The sequence below is a fragment of the Salmo salar genome, chromosome 02 (genome assembly GCF_965601325.2).
Source record: "Salmo salar chromosome 02, fSalSal1, whole genome shotgun sequence".
NCBI lineage: Eukaryota > Metazoa > Chordata > Actinopteri > Salmoniformes > Salmonidae > Salmo > Salmo salar.
Genome location: NC_138292.1, coordinates 89259222 through 89274923, shown reverse-complemented (window position 1 = coordinate 89274923; position 15702 = coordinate 89259222).

Below are 15702 nucleotides of genomic sequence, written 5' to 3'. Positions count from 1 at the left end.
TGTGAAAATGAACCCTGATATTCTAAAAGCAGGGCAACAATGTCAATATAATTGCACCCAAAAAATGGTCAGTTGGTGGCATAAATAATTATCACTACTAAATGTTACATGAAATGTAAACATGAAATATTTGATTGCATAGTCATATTTTCAACGTCTTTTCAATTACATTTTGCTAGGTGGGATAGCCCAATGTCAAAACACAGTTTTAACGTGTCTAAATATATAACCAATATGCAGGAACAGTTTGGGATAAATTGAAAACCTAAACATAAAATGTGCTATATACACAAACATCTGCCACAATAATCATATTACTTGTATTTTTTTTAAAACAAGCAGCTTATAAACTGCAAAAGCACAAAAAATGCTGTAGTTATGACTAGTAGCAATAAATCACTGATATCGATTAGGGGGGAAATCAGGTTGTACGTGCTGTTGAAACTAACACAACTAAAGAAACACATGGAAATGGGAGATATCTGTTACCTCACTGGTTAGAGGACAACCTGCAGAAGACAGTCAGCTACATTTTGGAGTGATACATTTAAATTTAGGGGTCGCTAAACAAAGGAACGCAACACTTATTTGTCATTACTCATCGATATCATGTGGAATTTCTTATTTTACCAGGTAAATTGACTGAGAACACATTCTCATTTACAGCAACGACCTGGGGAATAGTTACAGGGGAGAGGAGAGGGATGAATGAGCCAATTGTCAGCTGGGGATGATTAGGTGACCGTGATGGTATGAGGACCAGATTGGGAATTTAGCCAGGACACCGGGGTTAACACCCCTACTCTTACGAAGTGCAATGGGATCTTTAATGACCTCAGAGAGTCAGGACACCCGTTTAACGTCCCATCCGAAAGACGGCATCCTACACAGGACAGTGTCCCCAATCACTGCCCTGGGGCATTGGGATATTGTTTAGACCAGAGGAAAGAGTGCCACCTACTGGCCCTCCAACACCACTTCCAGCAGCATCAGGTTTCCCATCCAGGGACTGAGCAGGACCAACCCTGCTTAGCTTCAGAAGCAAGCAAGCAGTGGGATGCAGGGTCGTATGCTGCTGTCAATCAATTGTGCGAAAGGAGGAAGATGAGGTTACACGTCCTGTTGAAACGAACAGCTCCAAAACCACACGGAATCTGGGAACAATGTGTACATCACTGGTTAGAGGACAATTTGTAGAAAACAGCTAGCTACATTTTGAAGTGTTGCATTTTGATTCAAGTGGGTCACCAACGTGGTAAGTGTAACACAACTCTTTTCGTTAAATTACATAAATAGTACTCTTTCAATTCAGAGCCTGGATTTTCCCCGAGGCTAATATCCATATCATGTTGAAATCAATTGAATGGGGCAAACGTTTAGGCTTCTACATTGTGACATTAAAATACTCCTACAATGTTAAAAACATTCTACATTGTGAGATTTCATTTCATTGATATCATGAAACAATTCCTTCATGTATGTATTTTCTGATGTTTGATCAGAGATCTTTTACTAGAGTATCTCTTGTCACACTGATCACAGCTATAAGGTTTCTCTCCTGTGTGTGTTCTCTGGTGTAGTGTCAGATGTAGTAAAACTCTTGCCACATTGACCACAGCTATAAGATTTCTCTCCTGTGTGTATTCTCTGGTGTGATACCAGATGGCCAGATTGACCAAAACTCTTCCCACATTGATCACAGCTATAAGGTTTCTCTCCTGTGTGTATTCTCTGGTGTGATACCAGATGGCCAGATTTACCAAAACTCTTCCCACATGACCACCGCTATAAGGTTTCTCTCCTGTGTGTGTTCTCTGGTGTGATACCAGATGGCCAGATGTACCAAAACTCTTCCCACATTGACCACAGCTAAAATATTTCTCTCCTGTGTGTGTTCTCTGGTGTAGAGTCAGAGAGCCAGATTGACCAAAACTCTTACCACATTGATCACAGCTATAAGATTTCTCTCCTGTGTGTGTTCTCTGGTGCACTGTCAGCTCTCCAGATCCACCAAAACTCTTCCCACATTGATCACAGCTATAAGATTTCTCTCCTGTGTGTGTTCTCTTGTGTTGAGTCAGATGGCAAGATCGACCAAAGCTCTTCCCACATTGACCACAGCTATAAGATTTATCTCCTGTGTGTATTCTCTGGTGTAGAGTCAGATTGCCAGATGTAGTACATCTCTTCCCACATTGATCACAGCTATAAGATTTCTCTCCTGTGTGTGTTCTCTGATGAATTTTAATGCCTGATGAGGTGAATCTCTTTCCACAGTCAGAGGAGCAGTGAGTTCTCTTCCCTGTGGATCTCTGGAGGTGTTTCTTGAGGTGTTCTGATCTGGAGAGACTCTTCTCTGCCTGTTCAGCATCATGAGGTTGTTGAGGCTCCCTAGGGGATCCACGATAGTCACGTCTCTCTCCTGTGTGAACGACAAAGTCAGACAGATGATTAAAGGCCCACAACAGCGGTAATCCACTGTAAAAGGTGATGCCAACAGCGTAGCCATGATGTTGTACAACAATTGACGTCTGTAATGAATGTTAAAATTATTTGACATTTGCCTTAAAATGAGCAAGAATAGTCATATTTTGTCTTGTTTTCACATTAGTAGTGACATCGATGATTGTAGGCTACAAATAAGTTATTCATGTTGAAACTCTAAGCAGTGTGCCAGACGACTTTTGGTCTCCAATATAGGCCCCTTTCTGTGTTTGCTAAAATTGTGGCACGAGGGCAATTTGATTGCAGAAACTCCTCCCTGCTAATGAGGAAACCGATAGTTATGGATGTAGGATATCTGCTTGGAGCAAAAATGGTGAGCAAAGATTTTAGTTTTTCACAATGTATTCTGAATGTGAATGGGGGAAATTCAGGGGAGTAACCTCCATTTCCAGGTTGCTTATGAGTACATTTCACACTACCTTGGATTATAATTGTAAGGCTCGTTTGAATGTTCTGTTTAATATAATGTTTGCTACAGCATTAAGAATGATGTGTAATTATTGAAGAACCGCATTAATGACAGTATCCATTTGGGTGTTGTCAATAAAGTTAAGATTTTATTTATTTATTTAACCAGGTAGGCCAGTTGAGAACAAGTTCTCATTTACAACTGCGACCTGGCCAAGATAAAGCAAAGCAATGCGACAAAAACAACAGAGTTACACGTGTGATAAACAAACGTACAGTCAATAACACAATAGAAAAATCTATATAGTGTGTGCAAATGGAGTAAGGAGGTAAGGCAATAAATAGGCCATAGTAGCGAAGTAATTACAATTTAGCAAATTAACACTGGAGTGATAGATGTGCAGATGATGATCTGCAAGCAGAGATACTGGGGTGCAAAAGAGCATATAAAAACATGGGGGTGAGGTAGGCAGTTGGATGGGCTATTTACAGATGGGCTGTGTACAGCTGCAGCGATCGGTAAGCTGCTCAGATAGCTGATGCTTAAAGTTAGTGAGGGAGATATAAGTCTCCAAATTCAGCAATTTTTGCAATTCGTTCCAGTGATTGGCAGCAGAGAACTGGAAGGAAAGTCAGCCAAAGTAGGTGTTGGCTTTGGGGATGACCAGTGAGATATACCTCCTGGAGCGCGTGCTATGGATGGGTGTTGCTATGGTGACCAGTGAGCTGAGTTAAGGCGGCCTAGCAAAGACTTATAGATGACCTGGAGCCAGTGGGATTGGCGACAGATTTGTAGCGAGGGCCAGCCGATGAGAGCATACAGGTCGCAGTGGTGGGTGGTATATGGGGCTTTGGTGACAAAACGGATGGCACTGTGATAGACTGCATCCAGTTTGCTGAGTAGAGTGTTGGAGGATATTTTGAAAATGACATCGCCGAAGTCAAGGATCTATAAGATAGTCAGTTTTACGAGGGTATGTTTGGCAGCGTGAGTGAAGGAGGCTTTGTTTGCGAAATAGGAAGCCGATTCTAGATTTAATTTTGGATTGGAGATGCTTAATATGAGTCTGGAAGGAGAGTTTACCAGACACTTAGAATATGTGGACAACAACAAATACCTAAGTCAGAATCGTCCAGAGTAGTGATGCTAGTCAGGCGGCGGGTGCAGATTGGTTGAAGAGCATGCATTTAATTTTACTAGCGTTTAAGAGCAGTTGGTGGTCACAGAAGGAGTTTGGTATTGCATTGAATGGCATTGAAGCTCATTTGGAGGTTTGTTAACACAGTGTCCAAAGAAGGGCCAGATGTATACAGAATGGTGTCGTCTGAGTAGAGGTGGATCAAGGAATCACCCGCAGCAAGAGCAACATTGTTGGTATATACAGAGAAAAGAGTCGGTCCGAGAATTGAACCCTGTGGTACCCCCATAGAGACTGCCAGAGGTCCGGACAACAGGCCCTCCGATTTGACACACTGATCTCTATCTAAGAAGTAGTTGGTGAACCAGGCGAGTCAGGCATTTGAAAAACCAAGGCTGCTGAGTCTGCCGATAAGAATACAGTGATTGACAGAGTCGAAAGCCTTGGCGAAGTCGATGAAGACGGCTGCACAGTACTGTCTTTTATCGATGGCGGTTATGATATCGTTTAGTACCTTGAGTGTGGCTGAGGTGCACCTGTGTCCAGCTCGGAAACCGGATTGCACAGCGGAGAAGGTACGGTGAGATTCAAAATGGTCAGTGATCTGTTTGTTAACTTGGATGTTGAAGACTTTAGAAAGGCAGGGCATGATGGATATAGGTCTGTAAGAGTTTGGGTCTAGAGTATCACCCACTTTGAAGAGGGGGATGACCGCAGAAGTGTTCCAATCTTTAGGAATCTCGGACGATACGAAAGAGAGGTTGAACAGACTAGTAATAGGGGTTGCCACAATGGCGGAGGATAATTTTAGAAAGAGAGGGTCCAGATTGTCTAGAGCTGATTTGTAAAGGTCCAGGTTTTGCAGCTCTTTCAGAACATCAGCTATCTGGATTTGGGTGAAGGAGGAGCGGGAGAGGCTTGGACAAGTAGCTGCGGGGGGTGCGGAGCTGTTGGCCGGGGTTGGGGTAGCCAGGAGGAAAGCATGGCCAGCCGTAGAGAAATGCTTCTTGAAATTCTCAATTATCATGGATTTATCGGTGGTGACAGTGTTTCCTATCCTCAGTACAGTGGGCAGCTGGGATGAGTTGCTCTTATTCTCCATGGACTTTACAGTGTCCCAAAACTTTTTGGAGTTAGAGCTACAGGATGCAAATTTCTGTTTGGAAAAGCTAGTCTTTTCGTCCCTAACTGACTGTGTGTATTGGTTCCTGACTTCTCTGAAAAGTTGCATATCGCGGGGACTATTCGATGCTAGTGCAGTACGCAGGATGTTTTTGTGCTGGTCGAGGGCAGTCAGGTCTGGAGTGAACCAAGGGCTATATCTGTTCTTAGTTCTACATTCTTTAAAGGGGCATGCTTATATAAGATGGTGAGGAAATTACTTTTAAAGAACAACCAGGCATCCTCTACTGAGACCAAGCATCCTCCAGTCCCTCGACTTCTTGGCGCTGACGGAAACATGGATTATCACAGAAAACACTGCTACTCCTACTGCTCTCTCCTCGTCTGACCACGTGTTCTCGCACACCCCGAGAGCATCTGGTCAGCGGGGTGGTGGCACTGGAATCCTCATCTCTCCCAAGTGGACATTCTCTCTTTCTCCCCTGACCCATCTGTCTATCTCCTCCTTTGAATTCCATGCTGTCACAATCACTAGCCCATTGAAGCTTAACATCCTTACCATTTATCGCCCTCCAGGTTCCCTTGGAGAGTTCATCAATGAGCTTGACGCCTTGATAAGTTCCTTTCCTGAGGATGGCTCACCCCTCACAGTTCTGGGTGACTTTAACCTCCCTACGTCTACCTTTGACTCATTTCTCTCTGCCTCCTTCTTTCCACTTCTCTCCTCTTTTGACCTCACCCTCTCACCGTCCCCCCTACTCACAAGGCAGGCATTACGCTTGACCTCATCTTCACTAGATGCTGTTCTTCTACTAATCTCACTGAACTCCCCTCCAAGTCTCCGATCACTACCTTGTATCCTTTTCCCTCTTGCTCTCCTCCTACACTACTCACTCTGCCCCTACTCAGATGGTATTGCGCCATCGCAACCTTCGCTCTCTCTCTCCTGCTACTCTCTCCTCTTCCATCCTATCATCTCTTCCCTCTGCTCAATCCTTCTCCAACCAATCTCCTGATTCTGCCTCCTCAACCCTCCTCCCTTTCTGCATCCTTTGACTTTCTATGTCCCCTATCCTCCCGCCCGACTCGGTCCTCCCCTCCTGCTCCGTGGCTTGATGACTCATTGCGAGCTCACAGAACAGGGCTCCGGGCAGCCGAGCGGAAATGGAGGAAAACTAGCCTCCCTGCGGACCTGGCATCTTTTCACTCCCTCCTCTCTACATTTTCCTCCTCAGTTTCTGCTGCTAAAGCCACTTTCTACCACTAACTTCCAAGCATCTGCCTCTAACCCTAGGAAGCTCTTTGCCACCTTCTCCTCCCTCCTGAATCCTCCTCCCCCGCCCCCCCTCCTCCCTCTCTGTGGATGACTTCGTCAACCATTTTGAAAAGAAGGTCGACGACATCCGATCCTTGTTAAGTCAAACGACACCGCTGGTCTTGCTCACATTTCCCTACCCTATGCTTTGACCTCTTTCTCCCCTCTCTCTCCAGATGAAATCTTGCGTCTTGTGACGGCCGGCCGCCCAACAACCTGCTCGCTTGACCCTATCCCCTCCAGACCATTTCCGGAGACCTTCTCCCTTACCTCACCTCGCTCATCAACTCATCCTTGCTACGTCCCTTCCGTCTTCAAGAGAGCAAGAGTTGCACCCCTTCTCAAAAAACCTACACTCGATCCCTCCGATGTCAACAACTACAGACCAGTATCCCTTCTTTCTTTTCTCTCCAAAACTCTTGAACGTGCCGTCCTTGGCCAGCTCTCCTGCTATCTCTCCCGGAATGACCTTCTTGATCCAAATCAGTCAGGTTTCAAGGCTGGTCATTCAACTGAGACTGCTCTTCTCTGTGTCACGGAGGCTCTCCGCACTGCAAAAGTTAACTCTCTCTCCTCTGCTCTCATCCTTCTAGACCTATCTGCTGCCTTTGATACTGTGAACCATCAGATCCTCCTCTCCACCCTCTCCGAGGTGGGTATCTCCGGCGCGGCTCACTCTTGGATTGCGTCCTACCTGACAGGTCGCTCCTACCAGGTGGCGTGGCAAGAATCCGTCTCCGCACCACGTGCTCTCACCACTGGTGTCCCCCAGGGCTCAGTTCTAGGCCCTCTCCTATTCTCGCTATACACCAAGTCACTTGGCTCTGTCATATCCTCACATGGTCTCTCCTATCATTGCTACGCAGACGACACATAATTCATCTTCTCCTTTCCCCCTTCTGATAACCAGGTGGCAAATCGCATCTCTGCATGTCTGGCAGACATATCAGTGTGGATGACGGATCACCACCTCAAGCTGAACCTCGGCAAGACGGAGCTGCTCTTCCTCCCGGGGAAGGACTGCCCTTTCCATGTTCTCGCCATCACGGTGGACAACTCCATTGTGTCCTCCTCCCAGAGTGCTAAGAGCCTCGGCGTGACCCTGGACAACACCCTGTCGTTCTCCACTAACATCAAGGCGGTGACCCGATCCTGTAGGTTCATGCTATACAACATTCGCAGAGTACGACCCTGCCTTACACAGGAAGCGGCGCAGGTCCTAATCCAGGCACTTGTCATCTCCCATCTGGATTACTGCAACTCCCTGTTGGTCGGGCTCCCTGCCTGTGCCATTAAACCCCTACAACTCATCCAGAACGCCGCAGCCCATCTGGTGTTCAACCTTCCCAAGTTCTCTCACGTCACCCCGCTCCTCCGCACACTCCACTGGCTTCCAGTTGAAGCTCGCATCTGCTACAAGACCATGGTGCTTGCCTACGGAGCTGTGAGGGGAACGGCACCTCCGTACCTTCAGGCTCTGATCAGGCCCTACACCCAAACAAGGGCACTGCGTTCATCCACCTCTGGCCTGCTGGCCCCCCTACCTCTGCGGAAGCACAGTTCCCGCCCAGCCCAGTCAAAACTGTTCGCTGCTCTGGCACCCCAATGGTGGAACAAGCTCCCTCACGACGTCAGGACAGTGGAGTCAATCACCACCTTCCGTAGACACCTGAAACCCCACCTCTTTAAGGAATACCTGGGATAGGATAAAGTAATCCTTCTAACCCCCCAAAAAAGATATAGATCTACTATTGTAAAGTGGTTGTTCCACTGGATATCATAAGGTGAATGCACCAATTTGTAAGTCGCTCTGGATAAGAGCGTCTGCTAAATGACGTAAATGTAATGTAAATAACGGGATGAGGTCAAAATCCTTCCAGGATACCCGGGCCAGGTCGATATGAAAGGCCTGCTCACAGAAGTGTTTAACCTGTTATGGCTAGGGGGCAGTATTTTCACGGCCGGATAAAAAACGTACCCGATTTAATCTGATTATTACTCCTGCCCAGAAACTAGAATATGCATATAATTATTAGCTTTGGATAGAAAACACTCCAAAGTTTCTAAAACTGTTTGAATGGTGTCTGTGAGTATAACAGAACTCATTTGGCATGCCAAAACCTGAGAAGATTCCATGCAGGAAGTGCCCTGTCTGACAATTTCTTGCCCTTCTTGATTATCTCTATCCAATACAGGGGATCTCTGCTGTTACGTGACACTTCCTACGGCTCCCATGGGCTCTCAGAAGGCGGCAAAAAGCTGAATCGTGGCTTTGCAGGCTCTGGCTGAAAAGATGTAGCGCGTTTGGATAGTGGCTGCTCACAGTACTGTGAGACTCAGGCGCGTGCCCGAGTCGACCCCATGCTTTATTTTCTTTCGTCTTTTTACCTAAATGCAGATTCCCGGTCGGAATATTATCGCTTTTTTACGCGAAAAATGGCATAAAAATTGATTTTAAACAGCGGTTGACATGCTTCGAAGTACGGTAATGGAATATTTAGAAAATCTTTTGTCACGAAATGCGCCATGCTCGTGACCCTTATTTACACTTCGGATAGTGTCTTGAACGCACGAACAAAACGCCGCTATTTGGATATAACAATGGATTATTTTGAACCAAACCAACATTTGTTATTGAAGTAGCAGTCCTGGGAGTGCATTCTGACAAAGAACACCAAAGGTAATCAAACTTTTCTAATAGTAAATCGGAGTTTGGTCAGGGCTAAACTTGGTGGGTGTCTAAATAGCTAGCCGTGATGGCTGGGCTATCTACTCAGAATATTGCAAAATGTGCTTTCACCGAAAAGCTATTTTAAAATCGGACACCTCGATTGCACAAAGGAGTTCTGTATCTATAATTCTTAAAATAATTTATGTTTTTTGTGAACATTTATCGTGAGTAATTTAGTAAATTCACCGGAGATTTGCGGGGGGTATGCTAGTTCTGAACGTCACATGCTAATGTAAAAAGCTGGTTTTTGATATAAATATGAACTTGATTGAACAAAACATGCATGTATTGTATAACATAATGTCCTAGGTGTGTCATCTGATGAAGACCATCAAAGGTTAGTGCTGCATTTAGCTGTGGTTTTGTTTTTTGTGACATTATATGCTAGCTTGAAAAATGGGTGTCTGATTAATTCTGGCTGGGTACTCTGCTGACATAATCTAATGTTTTGCTTTCGCTATAAAGCCTTTTTGAAATCGGACAGTGTGGTTAGATAAAGGAGAGTCTTGTCTTTAAAATGGTGTAAAATAGTCATATGTTTGAAAAATGGAAGTTTTTGTATTTTTGAGGAATTTGTAATTCGCGCCACGCCTATCATTGGATATTGGAGCAGGTGCTCCGCTAGCGGAACGTCTAGATGTAAGAGGTTAAGGGAGCGTTTGACAGTGATGAGGGGTGGTCGTTTGATCGTGGACCCATAGCGGATGCAGGCAATGAGGCAGTGATCGTTGAGATCCTGATTGCAATATATACAAAAAAGACGAAGAAAACATAAATAACTAAATAGCTAGTAGCTAATTAGCTGGTTAGCTACTGATGGCTAGCTGCTGATGGAGGTTCTAGCTATAAGGTCTAAAAAATAGCAGATCTGTATTACATTGGGTGAGGCGGGTTGCCAGAAGGTATATTTAATTTAAAAATGGAAAAAGATTTAAATATATTGCAATATATATAAAAAAGACGAAAAAAACATAACAATGACTAAATAGCTAGTAGCTAATTAGCTGGTTAGCTCCTGATGGCTCGCTGCTGATGGAGATTCTAGCTATATATATAAAAAAGACGAAAAAAAACATAACATTTACAACAAACATGTCTTACTGCTACGCTATCTTGGATTACAAGATGACTCTCACTTAAAAACCATTGGATTTAGCAAACTCTGAAATCATTTAGTATTTCTGTGCCCACGAAAACTGTTTTTCCAGTGTAACATAAGGAGCCACTAAATGATACGTAGTTTGAGTGCATTTCAGAATACAAGAAAACTGTCCAACAGCAAGATCCCGTATTTAAGTTGAAGTTCATCATATGACAAGCGTAACGTTATGACTATAACTACTGATCCTTGAAGGAGGGAAACTAGGTTCAACATACCATTAAATCCACACGTTATGACTATAACTACTGTTCCCTGAAGGAGGAAAACTAGGTACAACATACTATTAAATCCACACCACGCTGGAAGCCCCGCCTTCCACAGGTGATGAGAGTGAGGCTCGGATTTATTCCTTAAATTTAATACCGCTCTTCACCGACCCAAGAAAGGGCAGGGACAAACAGGTGTTGTACCTCGTTTCCCTCCTTTAGGGAAGAGTAATTATAATCAAAGTTACACACCCTTTCAGTCGGTCAACTTCGGTACAACATACTATGGGGAAATACAATCATTTCCCATGCCGACCCAAACGGACACTAAATGAAACGGCCCCTGGCAGACCACCCAGACCTGACCCCGCAAGATGCGTCAGTTTTGTAAATGTATTCATTGTCATTTGTTTGAAACACTCCTGTCAATGTTCAGTAAGGACGCACACCTGATTACACATATAGAAGTAGGATTAATCTACCTGGCCTGCACACAAATGTAGGCCTATAAATGTGCCCATTTGGGGATGTCTGATAGTATTTCTAATTGTCTTAACGCACCACCACTAATGAGCTGTAGAGCTTCTCAAAGTAATTTTTTTCTTCACCTCAATCAGCAAGTAAACAAAGTCTAATCAAAATCAATTGCGAATGACAATAGTTCCTCAAAGTATTTTTGTAAAATATTGCCAGCTCTCGCCCTTTCGATAACCACTCGGCATAAAAGGGAAAAATGTAATGCTCTGATCCAGTGGAAATGTCATAAAATACCTGATTACTTTTTATCCTTTGTACAAATAGCCGACAGCTGTGTCTGTCCAGAACTCACTGGCCGGGAAACTCTGAGGGCCCAGAATATTTTATACAGTGTTGCAAGCTTGTTACCTCGAGTTTTGGGCCGACCCAGTTGATAGTTGATACAATGTTTCAAGTTCGTTGTAGACAGGCCCATGTGTAGCCAATGTGATTTGTAGGATATTTTCTACCTGCAGGCTGCAATGTTTTTATTTGTTGGCTTTATGTAGGCTATTTTTACATAGTTGGCAATGGCAATAAAAGTTACTTTTAGATTTGTATAATTTTCATTTAGATAGAATGTAGATGAATCACAGATAATGATCTTGAGATACTATTATACATTAAATGAAACTGTTCCACGAAAATGTGCATATGAAAATCATAACTGGCACCAGATCAGTAGAAATGGTAAGATACATTGCCACTCCAAATGGAAAAGGTTGCCGACCGCTGGTGTAGCCCATTACCGGAAACTTCAGGAGCATAACGGCAGAATGTTTCTCCTTCTGGTTAGGTTATCTTGATCTCTGGCTCCCTCGAGTCATTTGTGTGTCTTAATTATTTGATCAAACAGCATGCTTAAAGCATCAGACCAGTTCAGTACATATAGTTTAATTTATTAAACACAAGGGGTGTGTCTACAGTGGGGGGGAAAGTATTTGATCCTCTGCTGATTTTGTACATTTGCCCACTGACAAAGAAAGGATCAGTCTATAATTTTAATGGTAGGTTTATTTGAACAGTGAGAGACAGAATAACAACAAAAATATCCAGAAAAACCCATGTCAAAAATGTTATAAATTGATTTGCATTTTAATGAGGGAAATAAGTATTTGACCCCCTCTCAATCAGAAAGATTTCTGGCTCCCAGGTGTCTTTTATACAGGTAATGAGCTGAGGTTAGGAGCACACTCTTAAAGAGTGCTCCTAACCGCAGCTTGTTACCTGTAAAAAAGACACCTGTCCACAGAAGCAATCAATCAGATTCCCAACTCTCCACCATGGTCAAGACCAAAGAGCTCTCCAAGGATGTCAGGGACAAGATTGTAGACCTACACAAGGCTGGAATGGGCTACAAGACCATCGCCAAGCAGCTTGGTGAGAAGGTGACAACATTTGGTGCGATTATTCGCAAATGGAAGAAACACAAAAGAACTGTCACTCTCCCTCGGCCTGGGGCTCCATGCAAGATCTCACCTCGTGGAGTTGCAATGATCATGAGAACGGTGAGGAATCAGCCAAGAACTACACGGGAGGATCTTGTCAATGATCTCAAGGCAGCTGGGACCATAGTCACCAAGAAAACAATTGGTAACACACTACGCCGCGAAGGACTAAAATCCTGCAGCGCCCGCAAGGTCCCCCTGCTCAAGAATACATATACATGCCCGTCTGAAGTTTGCCAATGAACATCTGAATGACTCAGAGGAAAACTGGTAAAAGTGTAGTGGTCAGATGAGACCAAAATGGAGCTCTTTGACATCAACTCAACTCGCCGTGTTTGGAGGAGGAGGAATGCTGCCTATGACCCCAAGAACACCATCCCCACCGTCAAACATGGAGGTGGAAACATGCTTTGGGGGTGTTTTTCTGCTAAGGGGACAGGACAACTTCACCGCATCAAAGGGACGATAGACGGGGCCATGTACCGTCAAATCTTGGGTGAGAACCTCCTTCCCTCAGCCAGGGCATTGAAAATGGGTTGTGGATGGGTATTCCAGTATGACAATGACCCAAAACACACGGCCAAGGCAACAAAGGAGTGGCTCAAGAAGACGCACATTAAGGTCCTGGAGTGGCCTAGACAGTCTCCAGACCTTAATCCCATAGAAAATCTGTGGAGGGAGCTGAAGGTTCGAGTTGCCTAACATGCCTAACATGCCTCGAAACCTTAATGACTTGGAGAAGATCTGCAAAGAGGAGTGGGACAAAATCCCTCCTGAGATGTGTGCAAACCTGGTGGCCAACTACAAGAAACGTCTGACCTCTGATTGCCAACAAGGGTTTTGCCACCAAGTACTAAGTCATGTTTTGCAGAGGGGTCAAATACTTATTTCTCTCATTAAAATGCTAATCATTTTATAACATTTTTGACATGCGTTTTTCTGGATTTTTTTGTTGTTATTCTGTCTCTTACTGTTCAAATAAACCTACTATTAAAATTATAGACTGATCATTTCTTTGTCAGTGGGCAGACATACAAAATCAGCAGGGGATCAAATACTTTTTTCCCCCACTGTATATATGGAAAAATACTTATAACATTTCAACCAATCGATTGGTAGAAATAACAGATGACTCTAGTTGGGGACAGCACTAGAACATGATTTGGGGCTCCTGAGTGGCGCAGCGGTCTAAGACACCAAGTAGACTAAAATAAAAAGTAATAATAAAAAGTAACACAATGAGAATAAAAATAACGAGGCTATATACAGGGGGCACCGGTACCGAGTCAATGTGCAGGGGTACAGGCTAGTTGAGGTAATCTGTACATGAAGGTGGGGGCGTAGTGACTATGCATAGGTAACAAACAACCAGCGAGTAGCAGCAGTGCACAAAAGGGAGCGGGGTGGGGGGGTCAATGTAAATAGTCTGGTGGTGTTTTTATGAATTGTTCAGCAGTCGTATGGCTTGGGGGTAGAAGCTGTTGAGGAGGCTTTTGGTCCTAGACTTGGCGCTCCGGTACTGCTTGCCGTGCTGTAGCAGAGAAAACAGTCTATGACTTGGGTGACTGGAGTCTCTGACAATTTTGTGGGCTTTCCTCTGACTCTGCCTATTATAAAGGTCCTGGATGGCAGGAAGCTTGGCCACAGTGATGTACTGGGCCGTTCACACTACCCTCTGTAGCGCCTTACAGTCAGATGCCGAGCAGTTGCCATAACAGGCTGTATTACCTTTTGAGGATCTGGGGATCCATGCCAAATCTTTTCAGTCTCCTGAGGGGGAAAAGGTTTTGTTGTGCCCTCTTCATGACTGTCTTGGTATATACCCACGTGGGTGATTGAAAGATGAACTGAGGTCCACACCCCATTCCAGTTGATGGTGGTAATGCACCTTAAAGTTTGTTGCCAACCGCCATATAAAGTCCAAAGAATAAAAATAATCCTGAAGGAAGGAGAAATGACGAGAAACGAATTTGGTTACCGTTTGGGGCGTCGCGACTGGTTACCTATTTTGATGTGATATGAAAGTATTATGTGAAATTATTTTGATGTGATATGAAAGTACAGCAATTTATGTTTCCGGAAATGTATCGCAATTGAGAACCGATTCACATTCAGATGGAATATTTGACTATTTTAGCTGCCAGAGCCAGTCTACCTCGGAAAATAACATACAGTCCTTGAACCTTATAGTTTTAACCATGTTTTGAGGATATACAGTGTTTGTTTATATTTACTGACAAACATTGGAGTAAAACAAAAAGCTTATATTTTGGGTTCTGATGGGGTACGACAGTTTAACTAAGCTCATGAGGCATTTATAAGTGAATTCTTAAAATAACAATGGGTACATATCATTAATGTATAAGTCCCAAAATGGATGTAACAACTGCTGATTGCCCCTTTAAGAGAACATCTTGGGCTAATCTAATAGGAGATATTGAGGACTACAGTATTTGGGGCATTGTCATTGGATGCATTTGATCAATTGCTGATGTTTTGTTGATGGTCCACTCTTGATGTTCTACACGTTACACTGTAGCTTCAGCCATTCCTACAGAACATTAAAGTGTAGAACCCCTTTACTGCATATTGGTTCAACGACTGCAGAGACGGTACTTACTGGGGTTAAACAGATCTCTAATCTCCTCTTCTTCCTCCAATGTGACAGTCATCTCCCCCTCCCCCTCTTTCACACCAAAATCTGAATCCTCCTCTTCCTCTTCTTTTACTGTAACATCTTCCTCCTCTTTCACTCTGAACGCGTCTTCCTCTTCTTTCACTGAAACGTCTTTCTCTTCTTCTTTCACGGTAACAGCCTCACCCTCTACTTGTTCTTGTACTGTAACATCATTCCCTCCTCCTCTTTGACGATAGTTTCTTTCTCTGTCCAGCAGACCTCCTCTTCTTTAGCAGGAGGAGAGTAGCTTAGTGAACTCATGGTCGGGGATGTTAGCTAGCTAGCATTAGCGACTAGCCTAGTTCTAAGCTAACTTAGCAAACCAGCTAGCTGACAAACAACGTAAATATATAATTAAATGGGCCAACAAGTACATACGACAGAAGTGTGTTTAGTACACAGCGACTAATATACACCAAACCAGTGTAAAGAGCTTGAATGTTGTAGCTATGTTTGCTAGAAAGCTACCGAGG